This window comes from Battus philenor, unplaced genomic scaffold, assembly GCF_028537555.1.
Source record: "Battus philenor isolate CCGP_79_NKW_IND1 unplaced genomic scaffold, ilBatPhil1.0.hap1 SCAF_13, whole genome shotgun sequence".
NCBI classification, from domain to species: Eukaryota; Metazoa; Arthropoda; class Insecta; order Lepidoptera; family Papilionidae; genus Battus; species Battus philenor.
In genome coordinates, this window is record NW_027181675.1 from 8,188,784 (window position 1) to 8,201,476 (window position 12,693).

General features: G+C 33.7%; 7 non-coding genes across 7 annotated transcripts; 4 read left to right on the plus strand and 3 right to left on the minus strand.

Annotated features, from left to right (window-relative positions):
* The first annotated feature begins 710 nt into the window (after nt 1-710).
* On the plus strand, nt 711-782 carry TRNAP-UGG (transfer RNA proline (anticodon UGG)). Its single transcript has one exon. It is a non-coding gene; the product is annotated as a tRNA-Pro (tRNA).
* Nucleotides 783-4,630: 3,848 nt separating this feature from the next.
* TRNAP-UGG (transfer RNA proline (anticodon UGG)) lies at nt 4,631-4,702 on the plus strand. Its single transcript has one exon. It is a non-coding gene; the product is annotated as a tRNA-Pro (tRNA).
* A 618-nt stretch (nt 4,703-5,320) lies between these two features.
* Nucleotides 5,321-5,392, plus strand: TRNAP-UGG (transfer RNA proline (anticodon UGG)). The gene has a single exon. It is a non-coding gene; the product is annotated as a tRNA-Pro (tRNA).
* A 2,166-nt stretch (nt 5,393-7,558) lies between these two features.
* Nucleotides 7,559-7,630, plus strand: TRNAP-UGG (transfer RNA proline (anticodon UGG)). The gene has a single exon. It is a non-coding gene; the product is annotated as a tRNA-Pro (tRNA).
* Nucleotides 7,631-9,683: 2,053 nt separating this feature from the next.
* TRNAP-CGG (transfer RNA proline (anticodon CGG)) lies at nt 9,684-9,755 on the minus strand. Its single transcript has one exon. It is a non-coding gene; the product is annotated as a tRNA-Pro (tRNA).
* Nucleotides 9,756-11,831: 2,076 nt separating this feature from the next.
* On the minus strand, nt 11,832-11,903 carry TRNAP-UGG (transfer RNA proline (anticodon UGG)). Its single transcript has one exon. It is a non-coding gene; the product is annotated as a tRNA-Pro (tRNA).
* A 551-nt stretch (nt 11,904-12,454) lies between these two features.
* TRNAP-UGG (transfer RNA proline (anticodon UGG)) lies at nt 12,455-12,526 on the minus strand. Its single transcript has one exon. It is a non-coding gene; the product is annotated as a tRNA-Pro (tRNA).
* Between the last annotated feature and the right edge of the window lie 167 nt (nt 12,527-12,693).

Consider the following 12,693-nt stretch of genomic DNA (forward strand, 5'->3'; position numbering starts at 1 on the left):
GAAACACAGGATCGTCTTCTAAATTCAAGGCATTTAATAATTATTAGGAAAATGTAAGTTTAAAATAGCAAATATTTTTATTGTAGTTTTAATACGATCAAATACTTCAGGATGATTCATGTCGTTATCATATTAAATTTATATAAATTACATTAAAGCGCCCCAATTAACATAATATTTAAATATGCAACTCCTTTAAAAACTGTTCAAATAAGAAAAAATTGCTGCGCCCGCCAAAAAAGACTCCGAAAACCGGTAGGTGAACATCGTGACTAACAAACTGATTCTCATATGTTTTCAAATAAACATTCCGTACGCATTGCAAACGTAGCAGTAAAACTAAAAGGCGCTGCAGTTTCTATGAATACGTCTGAAAAAATAAGAAATTTTACCTTACAGATAATTTTTTTTCACACTTTACCTTATAACAGATACAATCTCGTAAAGAGGCGGACCTTGATAACCATAGCTGTGTAAAACAATATCTCTGCATTCACCTCCTGCATGTAAATAAGTTACCTCGTGTTGCTTACTATTACAAGTTCCCAAGTAAAATCTTCGATGGCATGTTTCGCATATCAGACTACCTAGGTATAACAAGATCAGAATAACTTTCGAGCTTTTAATTCGATATTGTTGTTCAGTCAGTATTGTTGTTCGTTCAGCCTTAAATTATGAAGTTATCATAAATTCTGAACAACATGATAGTTGGCTCGTTGGTCTAGGGGTATGATTCTCGCTTTGGGTGCGAGAGGTCCCGGGTTCAAATCCCGGACGAGCCCAAGTCTTTTTTAATAATGTTAAAAAATTCCATCAGTAAATTTACAATTTATGAAGTGAAACAATAAAGCATAGCATAGCTTTTTTCGTTTATGAACTTAAAATGAACATAAAATATTTCTATTGCTGCGTTGATAAATGACAGACTAGTAATTCGCAGTTTTACCGTTATTTAATGTAATTTTTATTAATAACCTTATCTTTGTTTATTTTATAAATAATCTTTAAAAATAAATAATAGGGCAAAAATAAAAATATGTATGAATTTACTTATTTACCGCAAAGCAAACAGTGCATTAATTTATTGTGGAATTTCTACAATATCTAAACAAGTATCATTTGTCATTTATCTAAATTCATTATACTTTTATTTATCCCTTGTGACTCGACTATTTTTCGTTTCATTTTTACTCTCCATTTATGCTTATTTAGAGTTAAACTGGTTTTTAAATTGAAAAGAACAGTTGATCTGTCTTCGGAAGTGAAAGAAAACAAATGTGGCTAAGATTAAGAACAATGTGTGCAATTTTGTTCTTTACTTTGCTTATCTTCGTTTGATTTTATTACAATCGTTCAATGATAATAATAATATAAATTTTATTGCGATTACTGATTTTTTTACTTTCACGGTGTTCTTTACTTTTACATTCTTCCTATACTACTTCCGAAAATAAAACATCTATACTACAATTGTGAATCGTACTTAATTATTTACAGTAGCATTCACTGCATACCTGTAATGTTAATAAAAACACATCTTGGAGGAACATAACTATTACTAGGTTATTATAAGTTAAGTAATATATCATAAGTTTTACAACTGTCTCCACCTCGCTAAGTCGCCATATTCCCTAGCCCCCTTCCCGTAGAGCATCCAAGTCTGTCCCTCCTATTTGTCTATGCTGCGTTCATACACATACACTACAGTACCATAATACCATACTGTGATCGCCAAACCGCCTGCTAAGCGTAGCGATTATTGGATATCCCTAGTAGATATTTTTGAGGGAGGCGTATAGAAGGCTCGCTGTTAACATCTATCGACTGACATGAATTCACGAATTCAGAGACATTACTTTTCTTTCGTTTTATTACAATACATGTAAATTTGACATACAGCATCAAAATCTTGTCAACGTCCGTAACATTGATAACAACATTAAGTTCATATTATTACTTCAACAAATCTACTAGCTTATGTCCATGGGCTGAAACGACGACAGTATATATGTTTATTTACCAATAATAAAGAATTTAAATTGCAATCTTATCATTTTATTCAACAAATAATCTTGTCTTTGACTATAGCAGTAACTATAAGACAAGGTTTTGATTAAATTAAGTCTGATCTTGGCTGTTATGTTTCAATTCAATATAACCTTGAAAACATACTTGAATTCAAGTGCAAGTTAGGTCAACGCACTTGGTTTAATAATATACATATGATAATTTAACGTATCAAGTAAGGATCAAAACAAAACGGGCAAAACGCCAATAACCGTTATATTATACGAATTATTTAAAGAGGATAGTCGGTTCGTTAATATATATATATATATATATATATATATATATATGTGTGTGTGTTTTATAGGTATTTAAGAAATGCGTGTAAATATCAAGTATAATTTATAATAAGTAAAACTTCAGATAACGGATATGGATATAACATTCACATATTTAAATCTGGACCTTATTTTATCGGTATTATTGAAGTGCGGTGGTCGCGTGTCTTTAATCTAATTTTATAATACTCCATGGAGTAAGGACACCGACTGGCTGGGGCTGTCACACTAGAGCACCCGAGAAACCCTAAGCTCAGTTGGATCGGTTGGTACTCTTGAAGAAACTTTTATTTTCTGCGTGAGTCCTTAAAAGTGTTCTTATTAGTATGGTATACCGCCGACGTGGAGCGTACACCCAAGCGAACTATAAACTCAGCGGCATCTTAACATGATAATAACATTAGTATGTAGCAGATCCGGCTCAAGCTGTCAAAAGAGCGCTCTAGTCTTACCACCAGATACACAGAAATTAAGAAAACTTTTAACTATATACGTCTTATTTTAAATTAAATCAACATAAAAAGGTAATTTTAATAATCAGAAAGTCACTAAACATATTATTCAGACCATTTTTTATACAAAACCTATGTCTCCTCCGCCCGTTTCGCTTTTAATGAACGCCCTTTCAACTCCCCTTTTGGGTGGAATTTCGTAAAATCCATTCTGTGCTGATATCAACCTGATGAAAGGAATATTCATACTTAATTTTAAGGCTCTAGGAATATCGCAATGAGTCCGTATATAGGTAGAAATATTAGATTATATTATTTATACACACAGATGTAATAATCACATTTCAACATGCCATAAATGACATAAAAGTTGATGATAATAAAATGTAGGTACATTATTAACATTTTTAAAAGATATCTTACAAATATGGTTAAGGTTATATTAAGGTTGCACGTAATTTTTCTGTATGATTGGGCCTTTCACTCCTCCAGAACTTGTACATTGATAGTACCAAATCGGAAAAATAACGAGATCTTAACCTGTCTTACATAATCAACCTATTTAAATCGAGATTTTTGCGCTGTTAGCTGAATGTTATAACTTATGGGTGACCTAAATAAAATAAATGCTATTTTACACAAAGGAAAATGCCACTCGCAATCGAATTTAATAAAATAGTGGATCGATGAAATAAAACAAGCTTTTCTCCTTAATTAGTTCAATGCGGATGAATGCGGAAACCTATTTTTAAAATCCGGTGCTTCAAATAATATTAGCACTTTAAAATTCTGGCATGGTAACAGATAAATCTATCAATTTAATTAAGTAATGAAATATTTCTACACCTATTCTTAATATATAGGTTTATAAAGATTTTTGTAAGTATTCAGGGTGATTGGTTACATGAAAACGCTTTAAAGGTTAATGTATAGCTTATTTGCTATCAGTTAACGTATGCGATACCATGTCCAAAAAGAAATAATAAATAATGTACCTATGTACTACTTTATAGTAAGAAAAAGTGTAGAAAAAGTAAGAAAAATTTTCAATATTCCATATCAATATTACTTATTGATTACAATGTCCCTGGAAACTTTCTATTGCCAAAAGTTATAGGCATGTCGCATTCTAATATAAAAAATAAAAAAAACATGACATATTTTGGGTGTACAATTTATTCAACGTTATTGGAAAAAAATGTAAAAACTTCAAACATTTTTTCCTAAAAATGACCTATATGTTTACCCCATTAAAGATTTTACACGTATAACCAATCACCCTGTACTAAAAATAAGTAATAACAGAGGGACTATGTGTGTCGCCATCACCTTCATCAAGTCAGCCGGTAGAAGCTATTACGAGGCATATCCCTCCCTCAAAATTCGCCACAATGGTCGGTCTTCCACGTCCATGACTATATATATCTGTTAATAGCTATAAAAGCTAAATGCAATCATTTTAAAAAGTTTATCAAATAAAATCCATATTTTTACCGACACCGTTATACTGCACCTTAGAAAAATACGCAACAGAACACGCAATATCATTTTTGCTAATTAAGGAATATCAAATTATTTCTAATTTTTTTAAGCAAAATTTGATTTTATAATATTTACGACAACAATCTCATAATTATTCGTGAATTTTAATCCAAAGTATGCACTATTTGTTTATACTTAATCAAAGTACAGCTTAATATTAACCTATACGAGACGAAATAGCACTTGGGGAAAGTTAACAATAATACTCTTTTTTCGGAAAAATCATCTAAATAACAACTTATTTATATTCAAAATTGACTTCACTGCGTACATTATATCTTATGTAGTAACGGCTCGTTGGTCTAGGGGTATGATTCTCGCTTTGGGTGCGAGAGGTCCCGGGTTCAAATCCCGGACGAGCCCTCTAAGCTATTTTTTAACACGAATTACACGTTCATTACAAACTCTCCTTACAACACAAGCACGTATAAAACCTGCGCCGTAGAAGATATGAAACAATTTAAATGGATTCGATTGGACGGTCAAGGATTTCAATACCACATCTTTTTATTCTTTATACAAACGATATTTAATCGCTATTTTACTATCTATGAAAAAGACAGTTTTCCTTGACTTTACACAATACAAATATTATTATTATTTATTTAAATTTAATTCAATTACATTCTCTTCGAAAAAACGTCATAATGTTTCGAGGCAATCCTTTTAATATCACCTCGGGTTATCGTGTTGAAAGTGAAAGCTACCTAATAAACACATTAATATACCGTTTCTGCTTTTAAGAGGTGTTTATGCTGTTATATTAAAACAAACTTTTGTCATTACTTCATTATAAAAAGTAATTAAATTGGATCTACAAACATATATAACTTATTACGTGCTATATTTTTTCTTAAAATAACATCAATGAATTAGACAGATTTTATAAAAATAGTTAATGCGAAATTTGGCTTTAAGACGGTTTTGAATATAAACTTTATATATGAATTAGTGTACACATGTTATTAAAGAAGTAACATCGGCTCGTTGGTCTAGGGGTATGATTCTCGCTTTGGGTGCGAGAGGTCCCGGGTTCAAATCCCGGACGAGCCCAATTTTTTATCCAGCGGTGAATTGATAGTGTAGCACTTTGATAATGATCTTTAAATTGTCTGTAATCATCAATGATATTTGGATAGTTTTGTACGAGGAATATACGTAAACTAAATAACAAGTAACAAGTTGCTACTGCGCATACAAGAAGGGCAAACTACCATTCGCAAGTCATTCGCAAGATATGACAGGTAATATATACAGTTTTACACATAACAGTTACAGGAGCCTACCAAAATGTCCACTTGAAGCAGTACATACTGGATTCAAGATATTACAAGTTTTAATATAAATAGATAAAATTTCATATAAGACTAAGAGCGAAATAAATATTTTAATTACAAAATATCGGAATTCATCAAAAATAGTAAAAAAGATCTGGCAATGAATAAATAATAAAAAAATATAAACTATCCTACTTTATTTTTTCTAGGAACATTTGTATGTATGGAGACTTCATGGGCTTTATAACTGCAATACAGCGACTACCATTTTGATAACATTAAAATGCTTATCGTGGTCGAAGGTCCCATTATCTCTTCCTAAATAGACACTGCAACTTACCAAAGAATTTAATTTTACTGTTTATAACCTGAAAAAAAATTCCGCAGATAAATTAAAGCAACTGTTGCCTAACAACAAAAGCTTTAAGGGAAAGAGGAAGCCTATATGCAGTAGCTGAAAAAATCCCTTACATGAAAGAAAATACCGTTTTAAGAAGTTTTTCTAGGGTTTCAGTCATCAGAATCATAGGAAACTACTACACTATCTCTTACATAGCGGAGAGCTTCTTGGAGAGATTATGTATTTACTTGGGGTCTAGTGCACGATACTTCCTTCTGTTTATAGGCAGGAACGTGGTCGTGATCACAAGGTTCCATGATTGGTATAGTGCTGCCGAACCTTATGAAAGATAGGCAAGGTGAAGCAGAGGAAAAATTAGAAGAAAAACAGCAATCTGTGACTGCGACGAATTTGAGAACTATTACGAGTAAGGCGTATGAAACCCTTAAGATTTGTTAATTTTAGACCGAGCTACACTAAGACTTCGCCAAAATCGTGAGACAATCAATCTTTTAAAAAATTACGCAGCATCAACTTCTACCGAAACCAAGCAAGAAAGAAACCATAGGAAAATAAAAAAGAAATACGGTTCTCCAAACACTCATACTAGCGAGTGTCGGAGGTGAAATTATCATGCCTTTTTCCAAGTGAAGAAATTCTACTGAAATGGCACTCACATGACGCTAGGGTTGATCAAAGCTGAAGATCCAGACAAAAAATTACTCGCGTAAAATTACGATAGTTTAATACACGCATTACCTGCATACCCATCGCCCATATCAATTTATGAGAAAAACTCTAATATTTTTTCTTTCTCCTCTACTCAGCCTGCTTTTAGGTCCTTACTGAATCATTTTTACCTCATTCCACTAATCTACTTCTACTACTCAACTCCTCTTACGCGCAATACACGCATACATCTCACCGTAGGTATTACAGCTCTAACACGATAATTTAAATAAAATAACTTTTCTTTAATATACGACAGAATTCTCATAATCCTGGAGACTGACGCAATTTTTCTATAAGCCTCTAATGAGACAAAGACGAAAAAGGTGATGCGAGATTATTTCTCCAAAAAAATTGGTCACTTTCAGACAACGTTCCTTAAATTTTACACTATATTCTTCGGATTCCTTCACTCACTGCAAGGAACAAGTTACCAGATCATTATTATTGTGCTATAATGTTATGTGAGACCTAATCTGTAATCCTATATAATGATCGTTTAATAAGTAATGGTGTATTGCCGCGGTGATAATTATCCTTTTTCTTTTCACCCGATAAACGCCCACTGCAAGGCACAGGCTTTCCTAAAAGATCCTCACAATGCTTGCGCTGTCCGCCTCCAGCAGCTTCCCGCGACCTTAAATAATAATTATATGTTAGAGAGTATACGCATTAAAATTACGTTCATTGTTTTGAATCTATTAAGCGTATAAAAATAGCATATCATAGTTAAAAGATGATATATAATCACCATCATCTTGCGTAGTATCCTTACCCTAAGAATACCTTTAACAAATTGTATTAAAAAAAAATTCTTATAACAACGTTGCCTAATCGGTATAGTAGTTGCATATTTGAAGTATAATTATAAGCGGCTCGTTGGTCTAGGGGTATGATTTTCGCTTTGGGTGCGAGAGGTCCCGGGTTCAAATCCCGGACGAGCCCAAGACATTTTTTTTAATATGTTGACAAGGCACAAAGTTTAAGGCCTACTTTATAAAAAATTGAATAAATAAAATGTACGCAAGTGGCACAAGGATAGCGTAAACAGCGTTTTTGGTAGCATTACACGATGGCTCCCTCAGGAGCATTGGCTCAGGCTGGCATTACTAGTTTGTTACCGTCCAAGGACAAGGTGATACATGTGTTGTAATATGATAATATATAATAATTCATTATTTTTTACTTCTTTATGTGTTGCGTTAATAGAAGTCCTGAGTTATTGCTTTCTGAAGCAAATTTAATACCTTATTTTTTAGAGAATCAATATTTTTTCTACGAGTCACTGACCTAATACAACGTTCGAAACTATGCAAGGCTTATTTATGACAAAGAAATGAAAGGTACACCTTTTGAAAAATACATTCCGGCTCTTTCAGAGCTCAAATCATAACCCGGTTAAGCTTTTGTGGCGGCTTGACAGAAATGTGCGAAGTTGTTGTCACTTCTTACAAGAAGTCATGTGAAAGGCGTTACGAAAAAGCTAAAACTATATTTTATTATTTACAATTGGTATAACTGAACACTCGTATGCCAGAACAAAACAGTAATTGAATGAAAAGAAGGACTTTGATAATGCCGAATAATGTGCCAGAACATGATCGTCATATTTAAAATACAATGTTTATATATTTTTTATTTATTTGTTTTCATCTGGTCGTATGTGTTGCTTTGTATTCTGAGTTTTATCATTTTCTTAATTTAAAAAAGAGAGAAACTATCTACGGTTTCAAACTTAATCCAGCAGTGTTTTAAAACCTTTAGTGTAATTTATTACATTGCCTTACACAAAATTTTGGACTGTTACGAGACAATTGAAACAGTCAAAATTTTAGTCTAGTATCAAGTCTTGGTTTTCTTTAAAAGTTACAAATGGAAAACGCAAATTATGTACTCGCAAGTGCTTAAATATTAAGTTAAATGTTGCGAATATTGGCCAAGGACGCGGCCCTGAATAAATAAATAAATGTAAACCTGTATATGAGGAATGCCCCATCTCATTCGTCAAGCGACAGCTTGGACTGGAAACGCTTGACGAATGGAATAGGAGGTATGTGGAAGGAGAGACGACTTCGGTAACGAGGATATTTTTCCCGAATGTCACGCAGTCCTATCGCGTGCTCTGCAAAGTCGAGGTGGACGCAGTCTTGGCCCAGCTCTTCACGGGGCACGGGGGGTTCTCTGTGTACCTTCATAGGTTCAAGCTCAAGGAGGACCCCTCGTGCTACTGCGAACCGGGCGTGGACCAGACCGTGGCCCACCTTGTGGCCTATTGTCCCGCACATGCAGGGATGCGTAGTGCCCTGGAGACCATTACAAAACGTAAAGTAGATATGGAGAGCATCGCCTTAATGATGAGCGACGACAAACTTCGCCCATCATTCCTGTCGTTTGCTCGCAGGGTGGTTAGCGATAATGTTAAAAGAAATAAAACAGTATATATAAGTAGGTACCAATTAAACTGCACATAAAATAACTAGTCAATTGATATTAGGAAAATAGACTAAAATAAAATAAGAAAAGTGTAGTAATGTATTAAAAAAGTCTGAAAAACTTGTTTGTAAACCAAGACCCTGATCCCAACAAATTAGGGGTACGAGAGGCCTCCAATAGCGGTGGCAATTAAAAAAAATGTTGCGAATACCACTCATTTCACACAGAGTAAGTTTTTCTTAGAACTCGTAAACATTTTATTTTAAGTTAATCTTGGACACGGAAAGATTCAGATAATGGTTATATTCAGATAAATAATGGTTTCAATAACCGGAATTGAATAGTTTTGCACGAAGGAGTACGAGGGATAAAATTGCGTGAAGTTCAGGTTTACGTTTAATAAAAGAGAATAATAAAAATAAATTAAAAAAAAAAAACGAAAAAAAAAATGTAATCATACTAAAAATATTGTTTTATCTTTCTCTTGTATAGAGTGGTGAATGCTATTAATAAAATTTTGCTTTCATATTTTCATTCCAATATGACTATAACAAAAAGGATAACAGGGCTCGTCCGGGATTTGAACCCGGGACCTCTCGCACCCGAAGCGAGAATCATACCCCTAGACCAACGAGCCGTTCGGTAAATAGTACAAATTGAAAAGTCATAATTGTTTCATATTTTCAAAGATTAGTAACGCGGTACATATTAATTAATTGCTTTCTATTTAAATTAAGCACAAAATTTATCAACTTAATTAATCATTCAGTTTTTTCAGTTTATAAAACAAATTAACGAGAAACGTGTAAGTAATGTACAATTTCACACTACCACGGGTTTTGAAATCTTGCGCAATACAGTTTGTCCTCGAAATCTTGGAAGACCAAATACTTTGTGTAGACAGCCTAGCGCATCTTAACTAATAAAGTAGAGCCAGAGAATTATTTTCTTTAATTTATATATGGGAAGGGCACATCGCTTTTTAACCGACAGCCGTTGGGGCTAAAAGGTGTACAAGTGACGACCACGAGTCGGTAGACGCGAGGTTGGTAGCCTCCCCAGTAGGTAGACCGTCGATATAGTCCAGATCGCGAGAATGTGTTCGTTGCGGGCAGCGTATGACCGACCATGGTGACCTTACAGTGGGAGCCTATCCGCTAACATGATGATAATAAAAACATATAAGAGAACTGTCAGCAGTTGTCCATAAAAGGTATTTTAGTTTTTATTTTATTTCATTATTTACCATTTTTACAATTTGTGTAATTGGGACTTGGTGCCTTTAGGCTTCTTCTACCAGTAAAACTAAGCTCCAACCATTTTTCTGCTTTTTATATCGAATGTTTACAAAGTAAATATTCAAATAAAGATTTTATCTTTCCATTTTTTTATTTTGTATCATAATGAAAGTTACATTATTCCACGAATTAAATCCTTGATATCCTTTCTTTGTTTTGAGGAAGATTTGCAATAAACAAAATGCCCTTTGGATTAAAGACAAGGTTATGTGTAATTCATACAAGCTAAATATCTTGTGATCTCTCGAATAGTTATAGTGACATTTTCGGTTACACTTTATTTAAAAAAAAATTGTAAATATGATATTTAAAATTGAATCTAAATAAAAGAGATCTTGCTGACATTGAACAGCCGTCACGTCAATTTAATTGAGTTGATATAATTAAACTAATTATTAATTTAAAATGATAATTTTAAATTAATATCTCATTTTCTGTGAACGTGAGCACTAATATAAACATCTCAGTTTAGATGGTGCGATGTCTAAAAAAACTATTATTGATGCTTAATTAAAAAAAAATAGGATGGATTCGTGTCTCTTGGCAGATTAACTATATCTATATTGCTCACGCTGCAACATCAGTTCTCGTTACAAGATTACTGACGCAGCAGCGTTAGCAAAGCGTTAGTCATTTCGCTTAACAGGGACCAGATATAAAAAAAAATGCACTGGTATCTAAACAGGTCCCAAGGAATGCTAAACCTCCATCGTCACTCTCACAGTGCCATAGATGCATCATATCATCCTGTATCGTTCGGTTTCTCTTTAAGGTTAAGGTAATGGAGCATGGGACCTCATGTTCCATTTTAATCTTCGTCACGGAATGGCCGAGTATCCCCTGGGTATCAACCTAAGCTTTATTTTCAAAAACCCTGGACTTATGGTGTCTTGGGAATGCACTATATATTCATTGCCATAACTTGCTTGTCCAATATTCCAATGTCGTTTGTACTACGTCATGATATAAATTTATGTTATTTTCCCCGATGTACCAAATTGCGACTTTGACTCTTGCGCTTTACATTAAATTGATACTTGTAATAGTAAATAAATTGTCCAATTCATTCTTTAATAATGCAGCCATCCATCGACTAGTTTTCAGTGTGGAAGTTCGCGGTTTCAGTTAAAACTTCAACTGGAGAACTTTAAAAAGCAATTTAGTAAAACGCGGTTCCAGGAGACGAATGAATTGTTGCAACAGTCACACAGCTGTCCAAGTACTGCGAACGTTAATGCTAAAAATAATTTATTTACTTGCAATCTACTGAAAAAAATGCCAGTAACTTAATATTTATCAAACACGTCTATTATTTACGGAACGCGTGTCCTTTAAATTAACCTTTACGGCTTTCGAAACGCGTGATAAGTTAAACCATATTTTTTTCTGAAGAAAGTCTGCATAAAAAAATACTCGGGCTCGTCCGGGATTTGAACCCGGGACCTCTCGCACCCAAAGCGAGAATCATACCCCTAGACCAACGAGCCCATGCAAGCCTTAATTGAAATGCATTACAGATTACATGCTATATATTATTTACAAACCGCTTAAAATCGAAATGTGTCTTTATTATGTATACCTAAAAATTTCAATCATAAAACGTCCACAGGTGGACATGATTCTTCCCCATAAGTGTAAAACCGTTGAAGATCCCACCACTCTGCAACTTGTCATGAACACTACTTAGTGAATCCACTATTTCAAATTCGATCCTTGTGGATGTCGCCATCTTTAAAACATTTATAATGCGCCGTTTTGAAGCCTATACAAGCTATCGATAACAATAATATAGATTCTTACAATAGTTTACAAAACAATTCGTAACCAATCGAAAACAAGCCGTCAAGGACAATTAAGAACGTGTAGGGGGGTGAGAACCCCCCTGATCGTCCAAGACAAACTTTTCTTGTTTGTCTCTTCCGTTACTTTTTTGTCACTGTAGACAACGATTGCAAAAGAGTTTACATAGATGTTTTACCTAGTATATGCAGTATACTGCGTGTTATAACTAAGTTGTAAATTAAAATAATAAACCCTTGGGCTCGTCCGGGATTTGAACCCGGGACCTCTCGCACCCAAAGCGAGAATCATACCCCTAGACCAACGAGCCGATGGGTACTACAGCCATTTAAAACTATATAAAGATTTATGAATAGATATATTTTTCAACAAATACTTTTTTCAAATCAAAATTAAATACGTAATTTATATAGAAATCATCAACTTGTTATTTTATTGGAAACCGGCAATACCAAAACCGATACCAATTACGTCCCA